This window comes from Lactuca virosa, chromosome 4, assembly GCF_052849685.1.
Source record: "Lactuca virosa cultivar CGN04683 chromosome 4, Lactuca_virosa_CGN04683_v6, whole genome shotgun sequence".
NCBI classification, from domain to species: Eukaryota; Viridiplantae; Streptophyta; class Magnoliopsida; order Asterales; family Asteraceae; genus Lactuca; species Lactuca virosa.
This window is the reverse complement of record NC_136429.1, coordinates 232,151,345-232,171,285: the sequence shown is the minus strand read 5'-3', so window position 1 is coordinate 232,171,285 and position 19,941 is coordinate 232,151,345. Positions and strand designations below refer to the sequence as shown.

The window sequence follows — 19,941 nt, the reverse complement described above, 5'->3', positions numbered from 1 at the left end:
CACCCTTACAAGAACTCAAGTCAGTGTTCTCAAAGAAGTTGGGAAAGAAAACGGAAGAGTCGAGTTCATCTTCAAAGAACAAAAACAAGGTTGAAAACTTAGATCAAATACCTATCCCAAATGAATCTGAATACGAATCCGAAGCCAAGTTTGGTCTTTATACAAGTGAATCCGAAAACGAGCCAATAAACGAGATGGCGAATATTGAAGAAATGTCCATGGGAGCTTACAAGAAGCGTATTCGAGACGATGTTGGTCCGGGATTGGTACAACCACCGATACCTGCCGCTGCCACATTCGAGCTGAAAGGACATATCCTCACGGCACTTAAGGATATACCATTTTATGGGAAGGATCATGAGGATGCATTTAAGCATCTAGATGAGGTCAACGACATTGCTGACTACCTCAATGTCCCAAATGTCAATAGAGATACCATCTTACTAAGGATGCTACCAGTCACTTTCAAAGAACCTGCAAAAGACTAGTTGAAAGCACTTCCTCCTGGTACAATCACTACTTGGGCTCAAATGTGTGAGCAATTTCTAGATCAGTTTTGCCCACCTTCCAAGATAGCTAAACTCAAGAAGGCAATATCCAACTTTGAGCAACAACCGGGGGAGTCACTATATGAAGCTTGGGAACGCTACAAGGGGCTGTTAAGGAATTGTCCTCAACATGATCTAAATGTTCAACAAGAGATGTCTATTTTCTATGATGGGGTCAATGTTATGACAAGACAACTCCTTGATTCTCAAGGGCCATTGACAAAGAAAATCCAATGGAGGTCAAGGAGTTAGTTGAAGAATTCTCAAGACACTCTCGTGAGTACCACAACCCAAGACAAGATGGAGTAAAAGGCAGTGGGGGTGCACATTCTGAAGAGATGGCTGCTATGATGGCGATGCTCAATACTATGGACCGGAGATTGGCCCAAATGGACCAATCAATTCATGCAGTAAGAGTTGGATGTGAAAGGTGTAATGGTCCACACTTGACCAAGGATTGCAGCTTAGACGATAACGGGTACAAAAAGGCTCAAGTTTGCTACTCGAGTGGGGATAAGTATGATGAGGACTGGAGAAAACCAAAGAAAGAGTGGCTGCCATATGATGAATACAAGAGGCAAAAAGAAGAAAAATATAAGCAGACAGGCCAAGGCATCTATCAAAAAGAGCAACCACCAGCCGAAAAGAAAGTAGACTTGGAAAACATTTTAACCAAATTTATGGAAGCTTCCGAGAAAAGGCATGATGACACCGATGCAGTGCTAAAGGAACACATGAAAATGATGAAAGAACAGCACACAATGATGATTGACCAGCAAGCCTCTTTAAGAAATCATCAAGCATCGATCCATAATTTAGAAGTCCAAGTTAGTCAATTAACTACTTTGGTGAGCAACAAATTATCCTCACAATTTCCCGAAAAGAATGCTCAATCCCATGTAATGATGATTGCTACTGAATAAGAGGCCATCTCTGAGTTCCTAGAAGCACTAGAAGTGGAACCAAAGCCATCCGGACTAAAGCCAAAGAAGTCGAAGCTTGAAAATGAGAATGTTGCTGAACTACCGAATTCATGTCGTGAACCTCCTCTGTTCACGACGTGGCCCCGATCTGAACAACAAAATTCAGAATCTGTCTCGGTTTACCGACCGCCTTTGCCATTTCCGTCTCGAGCACATCTCAGTCCACTGGAAAGGGAACATCTGGAGTTTATTCAGCAAATAAAGGATATTCCTATTAATACCCCTTTTATCGATTTACTTTCAAGAATTCCAGAATTCGCAAAGTTCCTACAAGATCTTATAGACACTCGTCAACAATTAAAGAAGAAATCTAAAGTTGTTCTTAGTGACCAAAGTTCAAGAGTGGTATTGTGAGACATACCTAAGAAGATTGGAGATCCAGGACGCCTCACTCTTCCATGTGAGTTTGGAAATAACTTGAAGACTTATGCTTTAGCCAATTCTGGGGCCAGCATAAATTTGATGCCATATTCATGTTATCAAAAGTTAAATATTCAGAAAATGAAGGCAACAAAGATGACCATCCACATGGCTAATCGTTCGGTTACTCATCCAAGGGGTATTGTGGAAGACATCCTAGTTAAAATTGGGAAATCCGTTTTCCCAGTTGACTTTGTGGTTATGGATATGAAGGAGGATGTTAATGTCCCAATTATTCTTGGTCGCTCTTTGTTGAATACTGTTAAAGCTTTAGTTGATGTTCGTGAATACAAGCTTACATTGAGGGTTGGTGATGATGAGGAGACTTTTGGAATACAAGATGGTTTTCAAGGAGAAGATGTAAAGGGTGAGGTGTTCAATATGGATGAAGATAATGATCTTGAAGAATTAGAGAAGCTCATGGAGGAAGAAATCAAAACAATTCATCAAGTCAAGCGCACCAAACCAAGAGCATCCACCCCGTTCTTCGTTGAAGTAGTTACCTACACAAAACCAACAACTTTGATGAGTGAGGAAAGCGATGAATTGTCGAGTGATGATGACAAAGACGAGGTAACTTCCAAGGAGACAAGTCCAATGGTGAAGGAAGAAAAGATTCCTATGGAGTTGAAGAAAAAAGAGAACTTGGAGAATAAAGGGACCAAAAGGAAACTTGACATAGACGAGGCACAGACTAAAAAGGAAAATTCGAAAAAGGCGTACATTCGACGTGTGCAAGCATACAAAAGGCGATGGAAGGAGCAGAAGATCCAGCTGGTGATGGACTCATCTGAAGATTCAACGTAGCGAGGCACGGAGTCCGACTCATGACTCGATCAAAAAGAAGCGCTTCTCGGGAGGCAACCCGAGCTTGGTTTGGATTTTCTTTTCTTTTTAGTTTTTGCATTTTTAGTTTTGGAAAGTGATCAATTCGTCATCCAAAAAAACTTTTAATTGTAAAAAAATTAGCTGTGGGGTACTTTGGAATTAAGTGGAAAACAATTAAAATAAACAAATATAATTAACTAAATTAATTTTTGTGTCCAGACTAAATTCACGTCGTGGGCTTGTGCTCCACGTCGTGGTCATAGATAAATTACGAGGACTGACTTACAATAGCTTAGTTTATCAGCCCAACTGGTTAAATTAAGATGGACCGGAATAGTTTTATCCTATTACAAAAACCATGTCGTGGTTTAGCCTTTCACGACGTGGCCTTTAAAAGTCAGAAGGGGGGGGGGGGGGACCAGTCCATAAACACTTTGACCCCATTCTTTCCCATTTGTTTAATCTGTGCACGAAGTGAAGAAGCCCCACAGCCGATTTCTTCCATTTTCCTTTCCAAATTTCTTTGAATCTTTTGTCTCTTAACTTCATTTGGTAAGTGATTCACCCCTCCATTTTTGCTATTGCTTACAATTTATGCATTTTAAGAGTTAGGGTCTATTTAGAAATTCAAAATCCCAAATTGGTTGAATTAGCTGGTGTTTTCAGTTTGCATGGCCTTAGGTTAGTGAAATAAACAAACCCCAAGCATGATATTTGATGAATTTTGACTGTATAATACTCGATATGTTCTCACAATCCGACTGCGCACCACGACGTGGAACGCTAGTCCACGTCGTGGTTCCTGGACTGTCACAATTTTGTTTCGTTTTTAATGTAATACTTTGGGTGTTTTGGTTTGTTTTTTATTTCAGGCATGGCTCCTAGACGTGCGGTTCAGCAGGAAAACAACCCGATCGATGTGGCGAGCATTCACCCATTGTATCGGTTTCCACAGAATATTTCTCGTGCGTTGTTGACCAGATACGAAAACCGGTTGGGGTGGCTATATAATCGGGAGTTTGGCATAGCACCCATTGTGGATTGGAGATGGCTTGGAGGTGTGGGCATGGTTGTTGAATTGGAACGTTACTGGACAAAGCTGTACGAAGGCAATGATTTTTGTTTTACATGTCATGAGTGGAGGAATTTGTTTGCAATTCAAGAACCCGTATACCGGGAATTATCGGTGGAGTTTTTCTCTACTGTAGGCTTTGAAGACCGGACTGTGGACTTTGATTATAACCGGGCTCTTGTTTTCCGGTTAGGTGGAGTATATCGAGAATGCAGTCTTCGGGAGTTTGCTTGGCGCATGGGGCTATATACGGAAGTGGAGACCCAATCCCCGTTCTTCGTGCCATTTTTACTTGGGTGTGTTCGGGATTTTACTCCTGGCACTTTGGATGTTCAGTTTTGGCGGACTATCTCCAATCACGAGTATAACTCTCGTGATTCTAGTGAAGCACAGATTTGGAATCCCGTGTTTCGTTTTATTCATCGCCTTGTCACTTTTTCTATCAAACACAAGCACCATGGTGATAAGGTTTCCATCCAGAATTTGTTTTACTTGTGGAGTATTATCACTCCCGGGGTTTGTTGCAACCTTCCTTACATGCTTTCTCGATTTATGGGGAAGAAGGTCGCCGGTTCACGACAAGGGAGTCCGATCACGGGTGGACATTTGGTCACTCGCCTTGCCCGGTCTTATGGGATTTTATCACCTAATTTTGTTCGGAACATTACCCGATTCTCGGACAATGATTTGACAATTCAAGTGTTGGGTGTTATGAGAGTAGTGGTAAATGTCGGGGAAGGGTATGTTATACCCCCGGAAGATGGAGAGCAATAGATGGAGCAACCCGAGCAACAACCTCCGGTGAGACGATGAAGGAATGTTAGAGCCCGGGGAGACGTGGAGAGAGAACGTCAAGAAACACCACAATATGACGGTGGAGTACCCAACGACCCGTTTCAAAGTCGGGATGGTTCTTATTTGGATAATCTTCGCGGTGGAATGACATATAACACCCAACTTCTTGAAACCATGTTTTCTCACATGAGTGTGGTTCGACCACCTTCCGTACCACCGCAATGCCCGTACATACCTACATGGGAGGAGCTTTGGATACCGAGGGGAGATGGAGAAGGACCGAGTGGAGCTCAAGGACGTGAAGATGATGATTGATCTCTTTATTTTAGTTTTTATTTGGTTTTTAGTTTTTATTAGTTTTTGTTTGGTTTTTAAACTTGTTATGGTTTGTAAGACTTGTAAAACTATTATATTACTTTTATTTGTCCTTTGGTTGGTTTATTTCAGATTTGCAATGGAGTCTCGGTAAGGAAGGTCGAGTCAAAAGCGTTTACGTCTAGCCAAGAGTCGGGTTAGAGTCTAGAGTCACAAGTCGAGATCCACAATTGGAAATAAGTGTGGGGTGCGTCAAAAAGAGAGGATGGAGTCCGAAAGGGTCTTTAGAATACTGAATGAGAAGAGTCTTAACAAATTATGACATTAGTTAAAATTCCAAGTTGAATGAAGACGTGGGAAGTTTTATTTTCTGGGTGCTCAGTTTTCACGACGTGGTTATCATTTCACGTCGTGAACCGGTATTCTAGATATATGCAGTACACGCTGTTATGCGAAACCACGACGTGGATATTCTACCCACGACGTGATTTCCAATTTTTCAAAGAATTAAAATCCATTGATGCATTTTACTTTTTGGCTTGCCATGGTTCTTCTTGGGATCATTATGAAGACAATTATAGCTCGTTTCCCTTGTTGTACAATGTGGCGTATGCTTTCCCACATTATTATTTACACCTTGGAGATTTGCACCACTTTTATTGAAGATCAAAGTTTCGATTAGTTGCTTGTTGGCTCATTCACATATTTCGCGAGTTCAAGGTCCAAGTTCCAATTTAGAAGAAGTCCATATTCGAGATGCACATTTCATCCACACGATTGGAGTTCGATCATGCCACTATCCCAGGGGAGTCTGTTCCTTTTTCTCCCTTTTATTGCTTTTATTTAGTTTATGCATACAATGAGGGCATTGTATGTAATAAGTATGGGGTAGGAGGTCGAAAAAGTAATTGCTTAGATTGCTAAAAGTAAATTGCTAGAATTTAGTAGAATTAAAAATTTGGATATAGATTTGAAATAATAATCTAAATAAAAATTCTAGTAATAATGATAATCTAAAAACTTAAGTTGCTAGTGTTGTGTGGGATGATCCGATGAGGGCTCAAATGTTTAGTTGAGCCAATATACGTTATAGTGCATTTGTGGCCTCCTTTATTATAGTGAAATCATGGGACAAAAACACAACCCCGCTTAGTTTGAGGGATGCAATATGTTTAGCAGCCTGTACTTGAAATGTATCCAGGAAAACTAATACCTTAACCAATAAAGGTTGAAGTTAAGCGTCACTGCTTAAGCATGTAGGTTTTGAGTGAAAAAAGTGCGATATTTATAAAAAAAAGAGAGAAATTACCAAAAAGTTAAAAGTTGAAGAATTTTTGGAGCTATAGAAGTATCAAAGTTTGAAGATCAAAGATCAAAAATTCTGAATAAAAATCAAAAGTTGAAGATACCAAAAATCACACAAAAAGGTGATGAATTCAAAGTACAAATGGAAGATCAAATGTCAAAGAAAGAAGAATTCAAGAGCTCCGTTGTGGTATCTTAAAGTTGTAATTCTCTAGTTTATGTATGCTTGGGTGGCTTTACAAAAATACCTTGAGGTTAAAAAGATTTTTGCGGATGGATTCGGAAGGATGCATAAAATGAGCATTGTTCAAAAGAAGTGGGCGAGTGTTTATGAGGATTGTGAGTATTTAGAATTGAGAGGGGTTACTTAGGAAACATTTTAGACACAAATACACGCGTTGAGGTCTTGGCATAATGGCTGAGTTTGAGTTGGATCGTTCTATGTGATTTTGGTGATAAAGGTTTAATTTAAAAATAATCAGATTTGCTTGAGGGCAAGCAAAGCATAAGTTTGGGGGTATTTTGATATTGTCATATTTATACATATTTTTAGGCAATATTTATTTATATTTTTATTGATATTTTGGTTATTTGCATGGAATTATGGTACTTATAAGGATAAATTGTTATTTGCAGTCAAAGTAGAGCATTTTCGAAGAAAGGGACCAGAATTGACAATACTTGGAACATTGGAGACATGGAGTACAAAAGTTGAAGAAATTCACGGATTTAACCGGTGTCACGATGTGAACCATAAGCCCACGACGTGGCATGAATATTCCAGAAGATAAGTACGCGCGAAGCAAGAATTCTTGCCCGATACGGATAACTCTCAAACCACGACGTGAAGCTTCCTGTCACGACGTGAATCACGATTTTCGGGAAAAGTATATAAACTCTTGGCCATTACGAATTGAGGACCTTTTGGGTGGATAAAAGGCAGACCTAGAGACGTTTTGGAAAAGAAAATAAGTTCTAGAAGAGGCTTTTATCATCTAAGGAGAGAAAAGTACATCAAAAGTTTATTTGTTTGGTACATTCATTATGACTTCTATTATGATTTGTGTTTGTTTATATGTTGCTATGAGCAGCTGAATCTAGCTACTCTTGTTTAGCTAGATGAAGCTTCTAACTTATGGTTTAGTTTATTGATAATGGATTTGCTTAGTTGTTAATTTGCTTGTGTTTGATTTGTACCACCTAGCATGTTAATATTTGTTTCTTTAGTTGATTAAATTCATGTTCTGTGTAGCTTAGTGATTATTAAATTACATGAACTTGAAACCTAGTGATTTAGTGAACATTAAATTGCTAGAGCTAGGATCGACCAAAATCTTAGATAGTAATTGAAGTAAATAAATTTAGCTATGCTAGAGAACATAAATTATGACCATAATTGTGTTTGCCTAATCTTACATAGTAAATTCATAATCTACAACTTATTATGTGTTTGTGTGTGTGACCATACATAGTTTTACATGAATTAGTTGAATATTAGTAAATTTAGACTTAAATTACTAATACAATAACAACCAACTTGATAATCCATAATTGTTAGCTAACCATAAAGAAGAAGTGGATTCGAACTAAACAAGAGTGTTTTTAGTAATTGATTGAATTTGAGTTAAGTTCGTCTGATCTTGCAAAATCAGATAAAAACCCTTCCTTTGTTAGTAATTAGGTTAATTTAGTAGTAGATAAATTAATAAGTCAAAACCGTTCCCTGTGATCGACACCCGACTTACCGAACTATTCTATAATTTTGACTAGGTACACTGCCTAGGTGCAATTTAGTTAGTAAGGTAGTTAGGTTATAAATATTAAAATTAGGTGTAGCTAATTGCACGCATCACTTGCATGAAATGATGATTAGGGTTAAGTATCCCTGCTTAACCCATTAAGGACTTAATCCATTAAGTCCCACATGGCCTTAGGTTAATTGCAAATGGTTATTGATTAATATTTTAATTTACTAAATGATTCTAGTGCGGGTCCCGATCAATCCAAGGACCATATCTCCAAAATTAGGGTTTTCTAAACCCTAATTAGGGTTTCCAACCAATCAATTAGGCCCAATAGCAAAGTCTTTGGATCAATTAGGGTTTCCTTAGGCCCATTAGGGTTTCACTAGGCCCATTTGGGTTTCATTGGGCCCACTAGGGTTTCATTAGGCCTATTCTGTCCGAGCATCCCAAACGAGGTCCAAACGCAATCAAAGCACACCGCCACCCGACACGGCGGCCGGAGGCGGCAGTCACCACCCTATGATGGTGGTTTTGACTTTTCTTTTCAATATTTCAACACTATTACAGTTTACAATGCAAAGTCTCAAATAAACACACACACACACACTCACTAGAGAAACACACACATGGTGGCAACCACCACCTCACGATGGTGGTGGTGGCTTTTCCGTCCAAATAAACACCCACACACCTCTCCATTGAAATAACACACACATACATGATTCTGATTGCAAAGTGGACCCAGCCATCAATCTAGTGGCGTACGGCGGCGGTAGCATACACACGAATGGCGGCAGCAGCGGTCAACGGTGGTATTGGTTGCAGCAGCCACCATGGCCGGCTGCCATGGTGGTTCTTCATGACCCTACTCGACAGGAAGCCTACTCACGTAGACACGGGGCGGTAAACGATGACCGGAGCAGCAGTGCTACAGCGGCGCACATCATCGGAACAGAAACGGGGGAAAATGGGAGAGGTTCGCTATCCCTTAACCACGAACGACAGCAACGACAACCACTGTTCGTCTTCGTCGTCGGTGATGGGACAGCAGCAGCAGTGGCGGTGCTCCGGTTGCGAAATAGTGGTGGTGGATGAGACCTCTCATGGCAGCGAATAAAGAAGGATAAGGAGGAGAAGAGCGAAAGTCTGGTGGTTGCTGTTGTCGTTGGTTGATCGGAAACGGGTGAAACCACAGCAGCTTCGGTGGTTGGCGACCTCAACGGAGGTGGGGTGCGGCGCCGGAGGTTGAAGGAGTATAAGGTGGGTGAATGGAGGCGGCTGAACATCCTAGGGTTAGGGTTCCCGTAAAGGGTAACGGGTTATATACCTGGTCCCCATAACCAATTTCCATAATGCCAAGAATAGCCCTTCTCCATACAAATCTTTTCAAAACAGATCTCATATTTACCCATTACACCCCTATTCTAGTAATTCTTTTCATAATCAATCCAACGGTTACCAAACAACCCCTCCTCTATAATTTATTTTCAAATAAAGTCCATAAGTTACCCTTCAGCCCTTAGTTTTCCAAAATCTTTTCAAATTAAGTCCCAATAATTTACCAAGTAGGCCCTGCCTTCACAATTATTTACAAAATCAATCTGACACTTACACTTTCAACCCTCAACTTCTAAAATTGTGACAACTAGCTCCTTAAGACCAACACCTTGCTATATAATTATTGATTTTAGGGCTACTATACATTCATTAATTTATTTAATTATTTATTTAATAAACGGGGTGTTACATGGAGGACGTCATGGACAGTATCACAACAATTGCAATATAGTAATCAAAGCAAACACAACCATTACATTGATAAAATATATTATTTACATTTGTTCGATACATAATTTATACGACATCAAAAGTATAGCAAAAGTATAAAAGACACGATTCTAGAAGCTCCGTCTTCTCAAAAACTTACGGATGTACCTGTCTATCGATTCCTTGAGAATACAAGTAGTTTTGAAAGTGTATCAACATTTAAGTTGGTGAGTTCATAAGTATGTTTTTGTAATGGAAACTTGTATTTGATCTTTGTAAAATGTTCGTATGTTTCTCCAGAAAATCCAATATTTTCTTAGTAAATGAAATGCAGTCTTAGACCTTAAGACCAAAATGTGTGTTATTACTATACTCAGTAATTGTAAACCATAGTCTAATAAAAATAAAACTATATTATGTGTGTTCTTGAAAATCGTATGTTGTACTAGTATACTCTGTACTAGAAAAAAAGTGTTTTGTAATAGTATTTTGTATTAGTGACAGTGATAATGTATGTATAAAAACCTTGTTGTTTCGATACCTAGAATCCACCAGCTATAATGTATAGTAATGTATTGTAGTTTTATTAATTAAAATAAAACCATTTGAAGAAATGTTAATCCTGTAAACAAATGTTTTAGTTTATACTGTTGTAAGTTTCATATAACCATGTTTGATGTGACCTAGTGACCTCTACGACGTTCTTCAGGCGTCGGATGTTATGATATTTGTCACCCCAGGCCTGCCGGCCTAACTGTATCTAGCAGTTCAGGTGTAGGATTGTCAGTCCCGTATAGATCTATACACAAATCTCACGCTCTCCCTCCAGGAGACTTTGGTTATACTGTAAAGGATTTAGACCCGTACCCTGATGGATACAATTAAAGTAGTGGCTCACAACCGTGTATTAACTAGTTTACGTGTAGTGTAGTAGTGTCCTCTTGTACTTGAAACTGTATGTATAACCTTGTAGTAATGTACTTTGTAATGTAAAATAATTATACTTAAATAATTATTTAGTGATGTATTCTTGTATCAGAGAAAATAGAGTAGTATACCATAAACTATATCTACCATAGTTTATATGTTTGTTTCTGAATAGTGTTCTTGAACCTGTAAATTAGTGCAATGTATCCCAAACTATACCTATTATAGTTTAAATGTATGTTATGTACTGTACTGAAAACTTTTGCAATTTAGTTGTATGAAAGAAAAATATACCCTTTGCTCGACATGTTCCAACAGGGTCAAAAATATATAAATATTTTTGTTAAATGTAGCGATTACTCGTTTTGAATCAATTGCAAAGGTTTTGAAATTGTTTGAAATCGTTTGTATAAAAACACAAATGTCCTTGTGTTTTCCCCCTAAAAACATTGAAAACAGTGAAAATATAGGGGTATGAACTCACATCTAGTACGTGTTCGTGTCTGGATAGCGGAACTGTAGAGATGATCCTCGGGCTGGCGTACGCAGAATTAACGGTATCCTAATAATATTTAAACACGTGATTGTATTTAAATTAGCAAATCCAATAATTAAAGTGTTAGACAACACTTATTTTGTGTAAGGAATAATTACCGAGAATTGATTGAGGTGTTGAAAGGGGTTTTCGGTATAGCCTTCACCGAAATCTCTTGACCGAAATCAGTTTTCGGTCCAAGGTGGGTTTTCGGTCGGAAACGAGTTCTCGGTCCAGGTGTTTCGGTCACTTGAAGATTTGAAGATTGTTCTTAGTGAAAAATATGAAGATTTGAAAGATTTTTCTTGAAGATATGAAGGTTCTTGTATGATTCTTGGGAGCAAAATTGAGTGTTTTCGAGTGAAAAAGTGAGAAAATGACTAAATTTTCGAGTGAAAACTTATATACCGGTTGAGTTTTCGGCCGGAAAGGAGATTTCGGCCGAAATCTGTTTTTGGTTCACTGGTTCTCGGCAGAAAAGGGTTTTGGGTGGGGAAAAGTTCTCGGTTCCAAAGGAAGATTTTCGCTTTTTGAGTGTATTTTAATCCAAAAACTTATATATAACCTTATTATATAACTTAAATCGTGTTCAAACCCTCACAGACTTAACGAAATAAATAACACTCAAAATTTTATTTAACGAGTTTGACTTTTGTTGACTTGGAAACAACGGGTTGTTACATTATCCCCCCGTTAGAGGAAATTTCATCCCGAAATTCTTGCTATAGTGTACACATCATGGACTAGGGAAAAGATGCGAATACTTTTGTCTCATCTGATCTTCTCGCTCCTAAGTGAATTCAGGTCCCCACTTGGCATTCCAACGAACCTTCACTATTGGTATGCGACTTTGTTTCGTTCGTTTGACTTCCCTATCCATGACTTATACTGGTGCTTCCACAAAGTTAAGACTCTCGTTTATCTCCATTTCATCGAGTGGAATTACAAGAGTCTCGTTGGATAAACACTTCTTTAGATTTGATACGTGGAAGACGGGGTGAATATTACTAAGTTCTTGTGGTAAACGAAGTTTGTAGGCTACTGGGCCGATTCTGGAGAGAATCTCAAATGGTCCAATGTACCTTGGATTTAGTTTTCCGCACTTTCCAAAGCGTATAGTGCCCTTCCAGGGTGAGACCTTCAATAAAACGCGGTCGTCAACCTGGAATTCCAAGGGTTTTCGTCTCTCGTCTGCGTAACTTTTCTGTTTGTCCCTAGAGGCTTTTAGTCGTTCTCGGATTTATACGATTTTTTCTGTGGTTTCTCGAATGATTTCCGAACCAGTGAGAGTGCTATCAGGGACTTTCCCTTTAGCTAATTGTGTGTCACCCACTTCAGCCCAACACAGAGGAGATCTACACTTACAACCATAGAGAGCTACGAATGGAGCAACCTTGATACTTGTGTGATAGCTCTTGTTATAAGAAAACTCGACAAGTGGAAAATGGACATCCCATGCTTTACCAAAGTCAATCACACAGGCTCTCAACATGTCTTCTAATGTTTGGATTGTTCTCTCGCTCTGTCCATCAGTTTGTGGATGGTAGGCCGTACTCATGTCCAACCTAGTTCCCAATGCTTTCTGAAGCGACTTCCAGAATCTTGAGGTGAACCTGTTGTCTCTATCAGAGCTGATAGATGTTGGTACGCCATGAATTCGTATTATTTCTCTAATGTATGTCCTGGTCAGTTTCTCCATCTTATATGTCTCTTTGATTGGTAGGAAGTGTGCGGACTTAGTCAACATGTCTACAATCACCCATATAGTTTCGAGACCACCTGATGTCTTGGGTAACTTGGTTATGAAGTCCATTGTAATCCGCCCCCACTTCCACTCATGTATTTCTGGCTGTTGGAGTAAACCTGAGGGCTTTTGATACTCTACTTTGACTTTAGCGCAAGTTAGACACTTACCCACATAGGTAGCAATCTCTGCTTTCATGTTCGGCCACCAGTAAAGTTTCTTGAGATCCAGATACATCTTATCTGAACCTGGATGAACGGAATATCGAGTCTTGTGTGCTTCATTCATGACGACATCTCTGTACCCACCAAACCTTGGTGTCCAGATCCGATTCATAAAATAATGAACTCTGTCACTCTTGACTTCCAAGTTATTCTCCATTCCTCTTAAGGCTTCATCTATCACCTTTTATGGTTTCAAGGCTTCTAACTGAGCCTCCTTGATCCGTGTGGACAGATGTGAATGGATTGTCATGGTTAGTGTCTTCACCCTACGACCTGAGTACTCCTTTCGACTAAGGGCATCTACAACTATGTTAGCTTTACCAGGGTGATAACGAATCTCACATTCGCAATCATTGAGTAGTTCTACCCATCTTCGTTGTCTCATGTTAAGTTCTTTCTGATCAAAAATGTGTTGAAGGCTTTTGTGGTCAGTGAAGATAGTGCACTTGGTACCATAAAGGTAATGTCTCCAGCTTTTCAGTGCAAAAACTACAGCTCCCAACTCAAGATCATGAGTAATGTAGTTGATTTCGTGTGCCTTTAGTTGTCTTGAGGCAGAGGCAATAACTTTTCCTCGCTGCATAAGCACACAGCCTAGCCCCTGATTGGATGCATCACAGTAAACTGTGAAGTCTTCTGTTCTTTCTGGAAGGGACGAGATAGGTGCGCTGCACAAGGCTTGTTTCAGTGTTTGGAATGTAGTGTCTTGTTTCTCTCCCCAGCTAAAAGTTACACCCTTCTGAGTCAGGGCGGTAAGAGTTTAGCAATTCTGGAGAAGTTCTGTATGAATCTGCGGTAGTAGCCAACAAGTCCTAAAAATTAGCGGATCTCTGTTGGCGTTCTGGGGGTGACCAGTTCTCGATTGCCTTTATTTTGGAGGGGTCCACGTGTAGTCCTGCTTTGTTAACCACATGACCTAGGAAAGTTACCTTTCTAATCCAAAACTCGCACTTTGAGAACTTCGCATATAATTTCTCCGCCCTCAATGTTTCTAGAACTTGTCTTAAATGCTGACTATGCTCTTCTTTGCTTCTTGAATAGATAAGTATATCATTTATGAATACTATCACGAACTTGTCTAGGAAGGAACGACATATCCTGTTCATTAAATCCATGAACACTACAGGGGCATTGGTCAGACCGAAGGGCATAACTACAAACTTGTAGTGACCATAACGGGTTCGGAAGGCTGTTTTAGGAATATCGTTCTCGTGGACTCGTAGTCGGCGATACCCCGATATTAGGTCGAACTTCGAAAATTAGCTGGCTCCTTGGAGTTAATCGAACAGATCGTCTATTATGGGTAGAGGGTAGCGGTTCTTAATGGTGACTTTGTTTAGTTCGCGGTAATCTATACACATTCGAAAAGATCCATCCTTTTTCTTTACGAATAGGACTGGTGCTCCCCAGGGTGAGAAGTTTGGTCTAATGAATCCCTTGTTGAGCAGTTCATTTTATTGGCTAGACAACTCCTGCATCTCTGCTGGTGCTAGACAATAATGGGCTTTGGCTATGGGGTTAGCTCCTGGGATTAAATCGATTCGGAACTCGACTTGACGTCTGGGAGGAACTCCTAGGAGATAAAATGAGGGTTTCAAGTCCATAAGGATGCTTAAATAGTGGCCAACCCCGAAAATTAGGGTTTTCAAGGATCTTAACATATGCCCCGCGTACACTTCTGTACAACCATTGTACACCTCCGGATCCCCAATCAATACCCTCGCATTAGTATGCTAAGCGTACCAAGTGGTATACCCCGCGCACCCGCTTAACCGCTTGAACGCTAAGCGTACCTTGTCGTACGCCCCGCGTACAACTCAATGGTCAAAATGGGACAAATTAAATAATGCATGGTCAATAAATAAACTTACAAAGATTCATGTGTTACAGCACCTAACAACAATAAAGAGTACCCTTTCAGTCTACCCTCCAAAACCCTTAGTTTGACCAACAGTCAACCTACACCGAAAGTTAATAGCCAAAGTCAATGTCAACAACCACAATACCAAAAAACTGATTTTCACATCGTGACCAGCCCATGGTCACGTTGTGGGCAACAAGTTCATCCCCGATCCAAACTTCGGATTTGAAAACTTAGTCGTGACCCAAAACCATCGCCACGTCGTGAAGACCATGCCCTCACGTCGTTACTAAGCCAACCAAAATAATTGAGATAAATCTCATAGTCATGTCGTGACCACCATATGGTCATGTCGTCACTACATCAGATTGGGACACTTAATGCATTCATCCCTTAATCCTTAAGGTCATCCATTCCAACTTTCCAGAGGGCCTTCTTACTCCAAAAGCATCCAAAAAATCGATGCTTTATAGACATGCATGTCCAATGCATGTCTTGATCTCATAAAAGGTCAAAATGAAGAAGAAATGGAACCACACTCACATGAATGACATCAAAACTCAGCTAAACCTCATATCCATTAAGCACAAACTTCAAGGGACCATAAGGACCCCTAAAGTTTCTAAATTTATAGAATCCCTCCCATCCAAACTTTCACAATATGAAGAAAACAGAACAATAAGCCTAGATCTAGAAGATAACATCATAAAGTTTGGATCTTGGATACTTACAATGCTCCATAAATGGCTCAAACTCAAACTCCAAGCTTGCCAAGAGGTCTTCAACATCACAAGGGTCTTCTTCTTCCTTCCAAGGACACCAAAACTTCAAGAATAAGCTCATAAATGAAGAGGAGGCTATTAGGGTTTGATCAAAGCTTTAGAGGGTGATGGAGGATGTAAATGAAACCCTAAATTTGAGTTTAGGGGCCTAAATACGAAAGAAACCCTAAAATATTATGGTCTTGGGCTGCAGCCCTTGTCATGACATGACCATACACATGTCACGTCGTGGAAAGCCTCCAACTACGTATTCTCATTCTCTACTTGTCACGTTGTGACCTCCTTATGGTCACGTCTTGACTCATGGTTTTTCTTAAAAACCATGTCTTTAACTCCTTAATGCCTTATACTGAACCATTCTGGAAAACAGGTGTTACATGTTTTCTCAATTAAAGACTCATGTATATTAATTTTGATTTTTTCATGTTTATGTAATTGCGTACATGATCTAAGATTAGGATTCAAATTATATATATTGTATCATGTTGTTTTGCTAACATTAGTAGCTTAAAACTCCATTAATGAGTTAGGCAGTAGGACTAGAGGCCGACAGTATCCATGGGTTAAACATAATGGAATTAAGTTAATATCCATGATTGATTGGATATATAGCTTGGAAATTTTAAGAAGTTGTCAGGACCAATGATATTGATCATGACAATTGAGATTTGCATAATATGAATTAATAGACTGAGTCCAGGGATGCAATAATTGTTGGTAGACAACTTGGAATCATAGGATTAGTGGCTTGACCATCTTTTCTAATCAACTTAGAAATCAATAAATTCCTATCAAGACTCAATTGCACTCCGCATGAGTTAATCATAATCATATAATGATTCAAAACCTAATCAAAAGTACCATTAATAAAAAAAAGTAATTTACTTTACTTTATTTTATTTAAGTTACATTTTAATTCTCATATTTGGTTTATTTTGTCCACTTTGATTCCCCTTCATGTTGACACACATACTACCCAAGTTATACTATTCATGATATGTACACAATTTGGTGTTGATAATCAATTTGGTTTGTTAGGTTTTATAAATTTAAAACTAGATTTGTATTTAAATATGTTTATTTTATTATGCTATACATAACACATCAATAGGGCACCTTCTACTTATATTATCTCTCCTCAACGACAGACAAGTTGTCGCCTCTACTATAATTTTGTTTTTTCTCTATTCGTCCATTGTGCTCCATCAACAACACCACTCGTAGGTATATAAACTAATCTTCTTCTAAGAGAGTTTTTCTAGATGGAGAAAATGCGATCGATTCCTCCTGAAATTTTGATACCTATTTTTTTTTAATATCAATTATATTGACGCTTGAAATAGGGATGGTTGGTGGGTGGTGAGATTATTAAGAAAATAAGGGAGAAATAGTTGGTGTATTTTAATCATCAACATAAAAAGTTGTTCAATAAATACGAGTTAATAGTTCATCAAGATTGAGTTCATAATGTTTGAGTTTATAAAAAAAACATAAGATAAATTGTCTTGTTAGATATATTTTTGGATGTATGTTCAATCTTCCGGATTGGATATGGATTACATAATGCTTAAATCGACATGTTTAGTACTTTGTTAATTTTAATAGCTTTGGTATTCGTAATGTCATTGATTATCTTATATGGTTACCAATTAGGTGTTCTTTAGAAATTAAATTTTTGAAAACAACATCCAGAAAGGGCTAGCGGCGCAATTTATTGCTCGTTTGCCTTCCATCGATATGTATTGAACTATATTATTAAAAAAAAAGCAATCCGCATTGATAAAAAAAAATTGTTGTTTACATGTCAAAAATTTGTTTTTCGTTAAACATTTATCCCATAATTATCTTAAATTCTCTTAAACACAATCTAATAATATTTTCAAACATCTTCATGTTATCCTGGAAAATGTTCACTTTGATAGTAGTACAAAATAATGCCATGAAAATATGGTGTTCAATATTAGGTTGCTTGCTATTGTTAAAACATTTTTCTTTTTCATTTTGAAAAGTTATGTCCGGCTTCATGCTCATGCTCCATGTATGCAATCTTCTGGTATTTACGATAATGCATCCTATACTCACTTACAACAAAGCTTATCAAAATAAGACATCTGGAATGAAAGTTTAATCTTTTTATTTTAAACGAGTTCATCGCTTCTGCCTTTTTATTTCTAAAAAGAGAAAACTTGCTTTGCCAATATCAACTCATAAGCAAGCCACATATTTGGAGCTGAAATCATGAAATATAGAAGAAAAACTATCATATTACACAATATCATGATGAAAACCATATTACCATATTAATAGCACATAATATGAATGTGTGATCGATTTATTATTAACTTGTTTATAACCTGTAGGAACTACGGTTACAAAATTAATTAAATTTTTATATTAAAAACTCAAAATTATTTATCAATTATTTTAAATAAACTATTAATTAAGATATATTTTTTAGTTATATAAAATTATAATTGTTGATTTAAATAAATACACAAAATTGTATCACTTTACAATTTGTATTAATTTTATTTTAATTTTTATTCTAATATTATTAATTTAATGTAATTAGAATAGGAAATTTAAATTTTGAAATTTGAAATGGAGAATCAATAGGTTGACAAGTGGAATGATATTAATCAGGAGGCCTAATATGATAACACATGATAAAATAAAAATAAACATATTCATTTATTAGAATAACAAGATTTGATATATTTAAATCAAAATATTTTAAATTTGTGTATATGATTTTGTCCTACTTTTCTATCATATAATTTTAAGTATGCTTTTATAATTAAACTATATTTTTTTCATGATTTTCATTTTTCAAATTTGAAACCTTTAATATTTGTAATTATTTGGGTCACAGTGAGTTGTTAATGTATGTTGAGTTGTTAATGTATGTTGAAGATGTAATGGGTAATCTAGTTCAAGTTATTGCATTACTCAACCCTTGTTATGGTTCATCTCATTGATTTCATGGCATGATGCACACTTATGTTTGCAATGGGATTAATCGGTGGGAAAAAGCTGACCTGAAAACCATTGTTGGGGAGGTTTTTCTTAAAAAAAAAAAAAAAAAAAAAAAAAAAAAAAAAAAAAAACTTTATAATTTGAATTATTCAAACTTTCAAACTACACAACCCTATGTTCATATGTGACCTACGATCCAGTTTTGAACCACAACTAAGTAACTAACCCATTCACTCCTAAACAATACTAGCCCACTTTAAAACTTTTAATTTGATTGATCGTGTTTTCTATTCGACTATCTGTATTTATACCAATGGATCATACCCAGAAGTAACACGTAGACCCATCACTCAAAGCAACGGTATGTAATTTGAAAAGTCAAAACCTCCGGCACGAGACCCTCCAATATCTCTTCAAAATGACCCCTCACGTTCTCACGTTCACCACCCCCACCATTTTCTCCCTCCAAAAACCTTCACCTCTTCCCCCTCCTTTACTCTCTATATATACACCCATCGCCCTTCCTACTGCAACTCACAAACTTCCATTTGCATTATTATGCAAGCATACACAAATTACAACCACATTCCAAGTTTCTGTAAAATCGCAAGAAAATGACTTCCGCCTCCACTAATCTGGCTCTTCTTTTCCTAACATGCATCATCGCCGCCGTCGCCGGCAGGCAATTCCTAGTCGGAGAGAACGTCGGTTGGCGAGTCCCGGCCATGCGCGAAACACAACTCTACGATGTCTGGGCCTTTAGAAGGCATTTTTACGTCGGAGATACACTTCGTATGTTTCTTTCTCTTTTATTCCTTTTCAAATTATCAGATCAACGAAGCATGATATATATAACTGCTCTTGTTTTCTTCTGAATAGGGTTTCAATACAAGAATGATTCGGTGGTTTTGACAACAGAATCTGCGTTTTTGCGCTGTGATTCAAGGCAACCAATCTCTGTCTTCAACGATGGGAATACAGTTATCAATCTTGATAAAGTGGGTAAGTTTTATTTCATTAGTGGGAAAGCAAATCGTTGTATTAAAGGGCAGAAGATGGCGGTGAACGTGGAGAGTCGTAACTACCCTTATCCACCACCAGTAGTCACTCCACC

The 19,941-nt window shown here is 38.0% G+C and overlaps 1 non-coding gene across 1 annotated transcript; it reads right to left on the bottom strand.

Annotated features, from left to right (window-relative positions):
- Positions 1-578: 578 nt before the first annotated feature.
- LOC145110174 (small nucleolar RNA R71) lies at positions 579-685 on the bottom strand. Its single transcript, XR_013709554.1, has one exon. It is a non-coding gene; the product is annotated as a small nucleolar RNA R71 (small nucleolar RNA).
- Between the last annotated feature and the right edge of the window lie 19,256 nt (positions 686-19,941).